The sequence below is a fragment of the Vicia villosa genome, linkage group LG1, assembly GCF_029867415.1.
Source record: "Vicia villosa cultivar HV-30 ecotype Madison, WI linkage group LG1, Vvil1.0, whole genome shotgun sequence".
In the NCBI taxonomy this organism is placed as follows: domain Eukaryota; kingdom Viridiplantae; phylum Streptophyta; class Magnoliopsida; order Fabales; family Fabaceae; genus Vicia; species Vicia villosa.
In genome coordinates this window covers 87,803,051-87,816,990 of record NC_081180.1, presented here as the reverse complement: position 1 = coordinate 87,816,990, position 13,940 = coordinate 87,803,051, and positions in this window count along the sequence as shown.

The following is a 13,940-nucleotide window of genomic DNA, read 5'->3' as shown; positions in this document are numbered from 1 at the left end:
AGAGAAAAGGTTAATGTTAATTCGAAAAGACAAATTCATTTATTTTTTTAACTTAAATAAAATAAAATAAAAATAGAAATATAATATTATCGGAAAATGTGTTGTTTGAAATTATAAGTAAATTATTTTGGTAAATTCTTAGGTATCCATGATAAGTAGTTGGGTATCAGTACCTTTAGTGCAAATTAATTAAAAAAATTATTTTATTTTAAAATAAAAATAATTTAAAATGTGACATGGCAATGAATAACTTTATTTGATTGGATAAGAGTACCGGTACCCAACTAAACTCAAGGGTATCAGAGTGTTCACTTATTTTTATAATATTTATTTAAACATGAGTGGAGTTAATGTATAGTAACAGACCGTTATATAGTCGGTTTTTTTTTGGACTCATTTGTGCTTATGAAATTATGACTTTTGCTACAAGTGCACGAAAATTGCCACGTTATTTAGGCTACATGGTTAGATTAATGATTGTGGACTTTTTTTAAGTAAAAAAATAACATTATTGTGTTGTTACGATCCTACTTTCCTTTCTCATTCTTCAATTTCTCGTTTTCTTTTTAATCGTTGTATTTTGAAGTTTACACATAAATTTGCATGGTTACAAAGCTAAAGAAAGAGGGAAAATGCACTCTAGGGAAGTGGCTAAGCCTCGAGGGAAGAAGTGTCAGCAAGGAGATCCTAATTAAAAGAAACGACGAACTTGTTCATGAAATTAGCATATTGATTATCATTGTGGAGAGTGTGAGCGATTATGAGATGACCATTTTCACCTAACTTGTCATTGAAGTCTTGAACCAAGAAGATGTGCTTACGATACTTGTTAGAAAAGGTTTAGATAAAATTTGAAATTATGACGCTTACACAACAGATGTCAAGACAGATGTCCTAACAACAGACAATATTAAGGCAGATGTTATAACATCTGCTAACTGACAACACAGATATCAAAACAGAAATAAACTACAGAATGATAAATAACACAAGTAATTGTCAACCTAGTTCGGTGCAACAACACCTAATTTGGAGGCTACCAAGCCATGAAGATGATTCATTATTAGTAGTACTAGTTCAAAGCTTAAACAATCTCAATTTACAACTTATGTCCTAATCCCTACCCGGTGCAACTTCTACCTATGAACAATATTTGATCTTGCTTATTTAAATAAATAATACTTAGTTTTGCTTCACAGCTTCAACTAAGAACAGTATTTGATCTTGCTTAAAAGCTTTGATCGAGAACAATACTCAACTCTCTTGTTTAAAAGCTTCAAGAGTTGGAACACATGTCCACCTTAATGTATCAGAAGATGCATGAGTGACACAAATAACATAATACACAAAAACCTCAAAGGACTCCTAAAACACCAACCCTTATTTTACACACACGGTTTCTATTTGTAAATGCTTGCAAAACTAGGTTTTCCAAGTCCTTATTTTGCAGTATGGGCTTTGACTCAGAAATAAATTCAATCTTCTCCTTTATGAAAACAACTGCAAGATTTTCACACAAAATAGGAACAAATCAAATCAAGCCTTGGCTTTCCAAAAGAAATCTTAAAGATTCTTTTTCTAAAAACCAAAATTAATTTGCATTTGTCTTATACACTCCTCGACTGCCTGTGCCTGTATTGAGTATCTGACTATTCCAGGTTTTCATATTTTTCAATCAAATATTTCAAGAATTAAAAACCAGTTTGAACTGTCAGGATGTTCAGGTGTAGGATGTCACAATATCTGGCAGAACATCTATCGAAACACATAACAGCTGAACATGTTATGATAGTATGACAAGATGTTTCAACATGTTTCTTAACATCAGTTAAGAACCATGTTTTAGCAAAATTATGTCAATCACAAAATCAGGGAATTAACAATTTTCCCCTTTGGCAAAGTTTGGCTAAAACAATCAAAACGTAGTTAAGTCCGAGAGATAAATCACATTTACATGATAGCATGTAAATTTACATCAAATTGCAGAGATATACCTAAGATGTGCAATAGTTACACAAAAGGCTTCTTCTTCAAAGCTCTTTGGAGTTGTACAAACATATAGGTTCATTGCTCCCCTTTCACTGTCATACATAACCAGTACTTTCCCCTCAAAGGGATAACAAAACATGAAATTCCCAAGTTTACACATTAGAGGCATATGCAGTAGAGGATAACAAAAAGTCTCGCATCATGCAGGATGTCAGAACATCTTGCACATATTTTTCAGTCTCAGTCTCTAGTCTCCAGTTCTAGCAGTAGCACGAACAACCAGTATGACAGACTATTATGTTCCCCCTAAATAGTTGCATTTAGCAAGCAACTGCAACAACTACTCTCCCTTAGTAGTAGCACAATCAAGATGTATACCAACCAGCATGTTTGGACATGTGTTGTAACATTAGGGCGAACAACAACACACTAACATTTTACTCCCCCTTTTTAGTAAAAAAATTGACACGCAAAAAATAGAGTAAATGTAAATAAATGGAATCGCACACACAGATGGAAACACACACACAAATGGAAACATACAAATTCATTGACGGAAGCACATTGTTCATGATTACAAAAGCATTGGCACAAAAGGCACAAAGTGCATACAAAAGACTATGGGTCATAAGCCTTTACAGAATGTTCTTAAAACATACAAACACACAAAAATGACTGAGCATATTCAATTAAGAACTGAAGCTGCTATATGTGTCTCTTTCTTCACTGGTCTCTTTTCTTCCATCATTTTCTTTCTAGGTTCTTTATTGTTTTTATCTTTATCAGTCACAACTTTATCTTCCTTCAGGGCTTTCATAAGGGTTTTCAATCTGATTTTTCTCTCAGTGCTCCTATTGATAATCTCATTTAAATCATCACAGGTTTCTTGAAGTTCAGCAATGTTTTCCTCTTTTGAAGATAGATTAGTAGCTTCATTTCCATATGTTGTGACAATGTTTAGGACATTGTCACTGTGAACAGTTTATAATGCAAGGATAAAAGACATTCCCTCTTGCTCACTATGTCTAAGTTATTCAGAATTCCAGGATGCTGACTGTGAATCATCCCACATATGAGAGTGGGAAAGCAATAGGCATATTTACAGCAAATGAGTGAGCATGTTTGATAGTTTGCTCGAAGATGTAAGTCCCAAAATCAAAGTTGCTTTTAGTTCCAATTGTGTAAATGAACTTGCCCAGCCCTGTAGTTATTGATGAGGTGTGATTTGTAGGAACCCAGTTTACAGCTCCTATCCCATTTAGCACATCATATTTTGCACTTAGATTACTCACAAATAGTTTTGTTTTCCTTGGCCATTGAGTCATTTATCATGTAGTGATCTCTTTGCAGATGAAATTATTATCAGCTACCTCAACCTCACTTTGTTCATCTTCACATCTCCCTAGCTACCTGCTAATCATTCTAGGAGAAAACTCCACACATTTGCCTCTAACAAACAACTTTCTGTAATCTCTACTTCTTTTATTATCACAATCACCAAGAATGTTCACTATGAATTCCTTGATAAAGTGGTTCATAGTACTCGCCCATTCTAGAAACAATTTTCACCAGTCATACTTCCTTAACGAGACTGATAACTTCCTTGCATCCAAGTGCATCCTTTCTCAATTCTCTTTCTAGATCTAGCCTTCTATGACTCATAAACTTCCACTCTATCACGTTCTCTATAGAGTGAAAAGAGATGTTGTCAATTGCCACTTCTGGAATATTGTTAGGGACCTTTTTCCCAACCACAATTTTTCTATAAGATGAAATGATGTCTTGAACATTTGGTTAAACATCCTCCTCATATTCTGAGTCACTAGACATTGCCTTCTTTCGCTTCAATGGCTTCTTCTGAGAAATAGAAATTCCACTTTACTCCACTCCATTCCAGGAGCAGCATAACTCTTTTGGGAGTTTCTTTCACAGATATGTTGTCTTCAGTATTTTCCACAATCCTTTCTTCTAGAGGTTGTTCTGAGGGCTCAGGGACACCAGTGTTGTATGGTTTTTTAGAGGAATTGCCAAGTTGTGTCAAGGATGTTGTAGCATACGTCACAACATCATAATGAACTCCCAAAACATATGAGACCAGTCTTTGAATGGTATGATCAACCGAGATAGTATCAGTAGAATTAGGGTTACTTTATGGCTTTTTAATGGAACCACTGGAGGTCCGACCTGTCTTGACAACAGATGTTTCCATTCTCATATTTGTTGGAACGACAAGAGGGACAGTGGCGAGAGGGACGACATTCATGAAGACCTCAAATGAGTCAATATTGGATATAGAGACGAAACCGTGAGACATTTTGAGTTTGGAGGAGAAGAGTGAAAGCAACGAATAACAAATTAAGTTTTTTCTATTACAGAAGGAGTTTTATGAATAGGGGTTGTTGCACCCCAAAATTTGCCCACTTATTTATTCCCCAATTGGCCCTCACCTTACATTCATGTGCATACCTCATCTAGGCCATTCATCCATTACATTCATCCATATCATGGTTACTATTCAGAATTGATAAGAAAAGAGCTTCTGCAGAAGAAATTCCTGATCAAAGATAAGAGAAGATTTGAAGTATGATTATATGGCCTCATTTCCATTGAAGTTCTCCTAAAAATCAGGGTTTCGTCCTCTCCAATTCAAAGCTCTGATCAAAGGATGCAATCCTCAAATTCAGGGTTTTCAGACTAGGGTTTTGACCAAAGTCAAGCCTGTTGACTTTTTGGTCAAAATTTAATCAGGAGATGATTTTTGGGTATGAAGTGTGGTTGCCTTGAAGAAATATATTCACTGGAGCTTCTTTGGTGGAAAATTGATTGAGAATTAGATCGGAACCTGATTAATCGGGAAATTCATCTAGAATCAGAAAAATCAGGAAATGTTGACTTTTTAGTCAAAATCAGAGTCAACTGTCAGATGTTGACTTTTGGTGGAAAATCGGTCAAAGAAAGCCTGGAAAATAAAATAAAATCAGGAAGTATTCAAGATTGCCATTTTTTGAAAGTATTTGAAAATTGAAACTTACCAAAAATAGTAAGTTCCATACTTAGAGAAATTTTTGGGTTTTTCTGGAATGGATGAACAGTCAACTTCACAGCCATCTTACACGTATTTCAAGGCCCCGTTTCAAAAAAGTTACAACATGAAAAATGTTTTATTCATGGCATACAACAACTTTGTAGTTGTGAGTTTGTTCAATTGAAGCTTGGTTGAAAAGATACAAAGAGATGAAGTTGGGAAGTTCCATTTGATGCAAGTCATGAAGCATGGCAAATTTCAGGGCAAGCATGAGGCATTTTTACAAACGCATGGTGTACAAAATGAGGAGCCAGTTTAAGATCATTACAAGAACCTTGCAAATCTAAATTTGGTTTCAATCTATTCTCTATTATGTTCCCTATCCAACAAGACAGAAATCACGAGATTTGGTTATGTGTGGAGTCAATTATGAGTCACCAAAGTCTTGCCTTAATAAAATGTTATTGCAACAAAGATACAGGCCAAAGATCAGGTCATGCGCGCAGGTTACCGGCCAGTGGTGATCATCGAGTTTCAAGACATTTTTTAAAGAGTTTTGGGCTGCATCTCTACAACATCTTAACACCAAACTTGTTCTTTGATCTTTACTCTTTGCACTGACCTCAAAAGCTTGGCATGTGAATGAACGAGTCCTAAGATATGATCACCTAAAGTGGAGCACTTGAAGTTGCAAAAATGCTGACTCTTAGCAGGATTTCTATGTACATGATTTTATTCACAAGGCGCTATGTTCTAAGACATGAGCATGCATACAATATCCTTACCACAGGTGCCATGCAGAGTTTCTGAATACGCAAAAGGCACAAGAATATAAACTACTCCACTTGCATCCACACGATAAACCTCCATGCACCCTCAAGTATATAAACATCAAACCCTTCACAAAGACACTCTCCCTTTCATTTTTCCAGTTTCACAATCACTCTCATGCTTTCTCTCTTCACTCACTCCTCTCTCCTCTCTCTCTCTCTCTCTCCACCTTAACAAACCCGTAACAACCTTTCATCACCTCTAACCATCATAACCTCCATAACTAACCTTCAACCATTAATAACAATCTTCATCTTCTTCAAACACCATCATCAATCACCATCTTCTCATCATCACCATGCAATCATCACCATCACCATCAAAGCTTCAAGATCCTCCACCGTTACTGTTCATTAAGCTTCCACAAGTCGTCATTCTATCATCTCCGCCTCCTGTTAGTGGCAAGCATCACTCTCACGGTTTGGCTTCATCCATACAAGATTCAACTCCATTAAGATTCACATTTAGTTCAAACATCACTCGCCACTGACGAAGAGGAATCAAAGACAACTTTGTAGAGTTCTTTCTTGTTCATTTGAATCCAAGATTTTATCAGGTAAGTCTTTGAAACCTTCTCCGTATCTTAGATCATATGTATTAATCCATGGCATTCGATGTTGCGCTTATGTGAGTTCTCTTCGATTCTTGGATCTGTTCTTAGTTTGTATGAAATGCTTGCTGTTTGACCGCTTGAATCGCATGTGTGAATTATGTGTGTGAAGGTAATTTCATTTATATGCATGGCGTTCGTTTTAATGGAGTTTGGTTACGTTAGGGTTTCTCAGATCCATTCGGTTTCGTAGTTAGAGGAAAGGTTACGAAAAATTAAGGTTGGATTCGGATTCTACGAAGAATTCCGAGCGGGATGATACCGGTTTTAAATATTTTTGGGCGAATCCTCGTAGCTTCGGCGTGGTCGTTACCGGAGAAGACGATCGGAGCCCTAGCTCCGGCGTCTGTGTGATCTTGTTGTCTTTTTCCTCAGGTGATTACGTGGCGAGTTGCTGTTGGTCCATCTTCCCATTTAGTGGTTGTTTTTGACTTATTTAAATCATTGGTTGATTGAGGTGGAGAGATTTAATTGGACGAAGCTTTGTTTTTGTTTTACTTGACTTAAGTGCACCAGGACCAATTGACATGATATTCACGTTACATTTTATGAATAATAACATTATAGTATGAAATGATATACATGCAAATGAGATAAATGTGAAAAAATAAAAGAGTGTTGGATTAAACGTATCTGGGCCCGAGCGCACTATTTTCTACACCCCCTGTATTTGGGCCCAAGCGCTGGTTATAAAGAATTTAGTTAATTTTTTTTTACCTTCTCACCCCCCTGGTAGACAGATTTTAGTTTTATTTTCAATTTTATTTTCTTTCTAACTTTTGATTCTTAAATCAGATTTAATTCAGATAAAAAATCAATAAAAATACATTTTAGGTAGTTTTATGTGTGTAGATATTTTTGGTTTTTTTTTTTATATTTTTAGAGATTGTTTTTCTATTTTTAATAAATCCTTTCCTTTAACATGTTCGTTTTTTTTTTTAAGTTTGATATGTTTTACAATTTAATTTGGTTAAAAGCCTTAGGAGTAGAGTTTAATTGCCATTTTTTGTGTGATGTCAGTAGACTTATGTACAATAATGTGTATAAAAAATAAAAGTTCAATTCCATGTTTTGATTATATTTTCATTAGGTTTTTTCTACCCGGTTAGTGTATGTTTCTAAGTGGTTAACCATGTGAATTTAGTCCATAATTTGATTTGCATTTATGCAATAGCCTTAGTTTCTTTTTGTATATGCTATTAGGGATGTTTAAAGGTGCTAAGACCTGAAGTAGAATTTTAAATCTTTTCCTTCTATTTTTACTTGAATTTCTTTTTTTGTATATAATTGTTTTGTTTAATATTTCCTTGTAAATAATTTTATTTGATATAATGATAGAATTTTGTTGTTATCTTAGTATACCTCCCTTAGTTGTTAAATAGGAATTAGAATAACTTAGATTAGGATATCGGACTTAGTCCCCCCTTTCATTCCTTTTTTCTTTTCAACATTAAAACACTAATAAATAGAGATGCGAATCACACCTTACTAAAAGTGGGAGAGAAATGAGTGGGATTTATTCCCTAATCTGTTTCTCAATCACTTAGTGGGAGAGAAATGAGTGGGATTCATTCCCTAATCTGTTTCTTGATCACTATATAATGGGAGAGAAATGAGTGGGATTCATTCCCTAATTTGTTTCTCGATCATTATACATTTTTATGTGATTAAAATCGCAAAGTAAATCCCCTTAAAAAATACCCAACCAATAATTTTAAACACCTAATAAAGACTCAAATTAAAACAAAGTGACGAAGTGGTGCGAAACCTTGTATTTGGTTTTGTTCATCATGTAGTTACATAAAAAACACAAACCCAAGTTTATTCTGCTGCTAAGAACAAGTTGAGTCTAGTCCAGAATTAGGCGTATAAGTCTCCAAAGGTCGAGCATCGTGGATTGTGACCTTAACCTATGTTCAACTAAAAAACACAAAACAAATGGAAACTATATAGCCGAGCTACGGTAACTTTGATTCCTGAAAGGATACGTAGGCAGCGGGTTAGGGCCCGTGCGAGTACAATTCTTTTTTTTTCTTACATTTTTGCATTCATTTGCATGTAAACATGGATAGTACACACCTTTTAGATAGAAACAAAGGTAGGTGGATGCCATCGAGTACGATGGGCGCGAGGGGTGCTAATACCTTCCCCTTGCGTAACCGACTCCCGTACCTAGCTCTCTGGTCGTAAGACCTTGTTCTTATTCCTTGCTAGGTTTTCTGATATTCCTTTCCCTTATGGGATAAATATATTAGTGGCGACAGGGGTAAACAATGATATGAAATCATGTTGAGAGAGATTACATAATCAATGCAATGATTTGCCTAAATTAGCGTGCATCATTGGTTGGTTAAGACATTTTCTCTCATAACGGTTCTTTTTTAAAACACAGTTAGAGAATTCTGACTGTTGTTTCTTGATGGCCTGATGCTCATAATATGTTTTCAAGACATTCATTTTGACATTTGAGCTAACAATTTGATTCCATTTGCTTTTATTTGCTTCAAGCAACATCAATTTTTAAAACTCAAGATTATGTTTATCTTCTTTGATTCCTTCAATCTTAATTGTTAAGCAAGTGAATAAGCAAACAACAATCTTAATTACCTGAGAATTTTCCTGACAAGTTTAGCTTCTGATATCTTTTCTTCCAAAAAAACTAGATGCATTTGCAATTTCAAGAATATTCATGTGAAAATCCTGAATGCTTTCATCATCATTCATTTTTAAATTTTCAAATTTGGAAGTGAGAAACTGAAGTCTAGACGTCTTAACCTTGGATGTGCATTTATAAGTTTCCCTGAGGATTTCTCAAGCATCCTTGGCTTCAGTACAGATGTTGATCAACCTGAAAACATTCTTGTCTACACCGTTGAATAGGGCATTCAGAGCTTTGGAGTTCCTAAGAGCAGATTTATCATCCTAATCAGACTAATTTTCTTCAAGTTTTAAGGACATATTCCCTTCTTTGTCTTTTACTAACAGGATGCTCCCATCCTTTTAAAACGGCCTTCCAATATTTGTTGTCCATGGATTTCAAAAAAGCCACCATTCTGACTTTCCACCAGTCATAATTAGAACCATCTAACAGAGGTGGCCTGTTGTTGTATCCTCCTTCTTTATCTATAGTACTAGAAAATATTCTCCCTGGATCTCACCCAATAAACGGAACAGGGTGCCTGCTCTTATGCCAATTGAAATTATGGCACTTACACAACAGATGTCAAAATAGATGTCCTAACAACACACAATCTCAACACAGATGTTATAACATCTGCTCACTAACAACACAAATATCAAAACAAAAATAAAATGTAGAGTGATAAATAACATCGGTAATCATTAACCCAGTTCAGTGCAACAACACCTAATCTGGGGGCTACCAAGCCATGAAGGAAATTCACTATTAGTAGTACTAGTTTAAAGCTTAAATATTCCTTTTTTACAACTTATCTCCTAATCCCTATCCAGTGCAACTTCTACCTAGAAATTAACATATAGATATGAGAAATCGACATCCCACTTCCAATCACCGTAATGATAAACACAACCATACAACCCGTGACCAGAGGAACCAAATAGAAAGATTATACTTTTAAATAAATAATACTTAGTCTTGCTTCACAACTTCAACTAAAAACAATACTTGATCTTGCTTAAAAGCTTTGATCAAGAATAATAATCAACTCTCTTGCTTAAAAACTTCAAGAGTGGGAACATATGTCCACCTCAATGTATCAAAAGATACATGAGTGACACAAATAACAGAACACACGAAAACCTTGAAGGACTCCCAAAACCTTAACCCTTATTTTTCCCACACGGTTTCTATTTGTGAATGCTTGCAAAACTAGGTTTTCTAAGTCCTTATTTATAGACTCTTGCAGTATGGGCTTGGACTCTAAAATAAATTCAATATTTTCCTCTATGAAAACAGCTGCAAGATCTTCACACAAAATAGGAACAAATCAAATCCAATCTTAGTGTTCTAAAAAAAATCTTAAAGATTCTTTTTCTTAAAACCAAAACTAGTATGCATTTGTCCTATACACTCCTTGATTGTTTGTACCTGTAATGAGTATCTGATTGTTCCAGATTCTCATATTTGCTTCATAAAGTATTAGAAATAATGCACAAATGAATGAGTTTGAAATTGAGAAAACTCACCTCGTAAGCGGAGATGGTGAATTTGGATTCAAACACTCTTAGGGGTTAGAATTGATCCTATTAGCTTCTTGATGTTCCATAATCGTGTTGGAATGATTAGAATGCTTTGAAACTTTCTCAAACTTTCCAACCAAGTTAAATTGCAAAGTGAAAAATGTAACATTCGGGTATGGTGATTGAGTGATTACAGTTGAAATTTAATGCATACAGTGATCTCTACTAAGTATATGGATGGTGTTTATGTGAAAAAAGTGGAGAGAACTTGAAGGAAACAAGAGTTTCAAAAATTTGCTCTTATGGTGAGAAAATGGAGTTTTTTTTATACTATGGAGATTTGAGGTGAATTCTGGTGTATTGAGGTGTGTTTCGGACTTGAGGGTGACTCTCTATTTATAGGGAAAGATTGAGAAAACATAAGAGCAAAGGAAACAAAACTTTGTGAAGTATTGGCTTGGTTGGAAAGTAAGTGATAGTTTCATGAAGTTTGTGGTTTCAATGCATAGCTTGGTGCTTTCTAAGGTGGTTGGAAGCTTTAGAGGGATTTATTCTAATGTATTGATGAAGTAATATATAATCAAGATCAATACAAAAAACTTTAATCAATAGTTGATGAAGAAATTTGTTCTTTTTGGGAATGGTAGTGAAGATTTTTTTGCAAAATCTTCCATATATGGCATGTACAAATGGACAAAACGTGGATCAATTGTGTAATACACCAAATGTTGGAGTAAAACTCTCAATTTTATGATCTTTAGAAGCCCCTTAGGTCTGCAACACAAGATTATGGAGATTTGTTTGGATAAGTATGAAGAAATGTGCTTAAACTTGTCTTGAAAAACAACTTCAACATGTTATCTTCTTAAATTCGATTCTCCTTGCTCAAGCGTGCTAATTTCATGCTCTTGGACCAAAAAACTTGATCAAATAACTTACCTAATCATATTTTCATGATTTTTGACCTTAGAAGTCCATAGTTGACCAAAAATCTCAAACGTCAAAGTTGATTCTTGAACAGTTGAATTTTTACCAATTGAATTACAATCTTTCCAATACCAATGAATCAAGATCCTATAGTCAAATGAATGATATTAGTGGTCTATAATGAAGTACTTGAGGTCCTTGAATCATGTTTTGAGACAAACGATCATGCTTTAACCAAAATTCAACCTTCCCAATGAGTTAGGTCAAAACCCTAATTGTGTACTAGATGAATTTGAAAGTTGATGATCTTGAATTGAAGCCCACTTAGGCTATAATATTGATGAGGGAAATCACTTGAGCATATGAGAAGCTTGAGTCCCTTTGTGAGCCATAAAAACCCTAATTGCTTGAGCTGCTTGATCAATCACACCTATCTTGTGAAAGAAGTAAACAAGCAAACACATTTTTTTGTATATTTGAGGTTAATAATGATGCATGGATGATATTTATATGATATGAATGAGGATAATGATTATCAAACTCTTTTAGATTCAATGCAAATGATATGGGATCTTAGGTTCAAAAATTAGGGCATGATAGACAACTGGTAGTGAAAAACCAGTAGAAAAACCTAAGGGAGGAAATGATATGATCAAGGAAAAATGCAGCAAAAAAGAGATTAAAAATATTTTCCCACCAAATTCCTTAGAAACCAAGATAGGTTCACAGTCGAAACGATATAAGGCCCCCACATAGAAGAGAAAAAATTGCAAAACATAGAACTAGAGATACCATAAAGCTTGATAATCCAATGCCTAAGATAGAGCCAAGTGTCGCTACCGCGAAAATTAACAGAGTCGCCACTAACATATTTATCCTGAAAAGGAAGGGAATGCCAGCAAACCACAAAACAAAACAACGGTCTCACGACCAGAGAAAAGGGTAAGGGAGTCGGTTACGCGAGGGGAAGGTATTAGCACCCCTCGCGCCCATCGTACTCGATGGTATCCACGCTTATGTCTAAACCTATGGGTGTGTAAGCAAAATGCGCTAATCTGGACTAGGATGAATGCATAATGTAGGGAAAAAAAAGAGTTATACTCGCACGGGCCCTACCCCGCTGCCTACGTATCCGTTTTGCGGAATCAGAGGTATCGTAGCTCGGCTAACTAATTTTTGTTTGTTTTGTGTTTTTTAGGTGAACGAGTTACATTCACACTCCGCTGCTCGACCTTTGGAGACTTATGCTTGGGAATGGAGCGGAAATAACAAGCTCTTAAGAAAAGAAAATCAAAGAGTGTGGTTTGTGTTTTAAAGAATGCATGAGGAAAACCTAAGCTAAGGGGGAAAGCCTGCTACCTAATGTTATCATACAAAGGGTACTAGTATAAACTAAACTATCAACCTACGGGGGGAAAACGAAAGCAAACAAGTATAGCACACAAACGAGCATCCACTCGTGAAGCAAACAAACCAAAGGCACTGGCCAAGTGGTAGAAAAGCGGTCCCGCCATAGCCAAGGGGAGCAGCTCAACCCAAGTCAACCAAGCATTAGACCTCGCGAAAATGATCGGGCCATAGACAAGAGGGCGGACCCCTCTCGGCAACCAAGCCGTCACGGATCGTAAAGGAAAACGGTGCGTGCGTACACCGAGCATCAACGTCGAGCGACGCGAGCTATAGGAAAAGCGGGGGTCCGATTGCATGAACCCTTTACCTGACATACTCGATAACAAGATCTTTTGCACGTTTGGAAGCAAGCAACGCGAGGCGTGCGCCTACCAAACAGACTCGATGAGACTAGGCGGGGGTTGATTACGAACCCTTGACCGCATGCCTTCCATAAGGACTTAACGAAGTGCTATATAGGACTTATTACACCGTGACTCCCTGTCGCAAAGCACAAATATAAACACACCAACAAAAACAGAGCCTCTTTCGAGGACTTGGCCAGATGCATGTCTAGGTCCTACTTCTCATGTTAAAGGATGATGCGAGAAAGCGATAAAATGCGAGAAAATAAAATGAAACGGGATCAATACCAAACGGATGATGATCCGTAAACTAAGGCGAAGCAAAGCGAAGAAAGAGAATCCCGCGAGCGAGCTAGCAAAGCAAAAGCAAATAGTCAGCACACCGATTAGCCATAAAGCGCACAAATGTCGACTCGCACATCGAGCATAATCACGATACACCTGCAAGAGGAACAAGCAAACCAAACAAGCAGATATAAAGCAATAAGATCGTGTCTCCAAGTCGAGAGCACGATACAAGTCAATGAGATATAATCGTATTCCGCAAGTGAAGCGGAACACTCAAGCAATGAGTATCAATCGGTGACCGTCCAAAAGCCTTGCACACTAGCACACAGGTTAGAGATAACAAGACACCGCAATC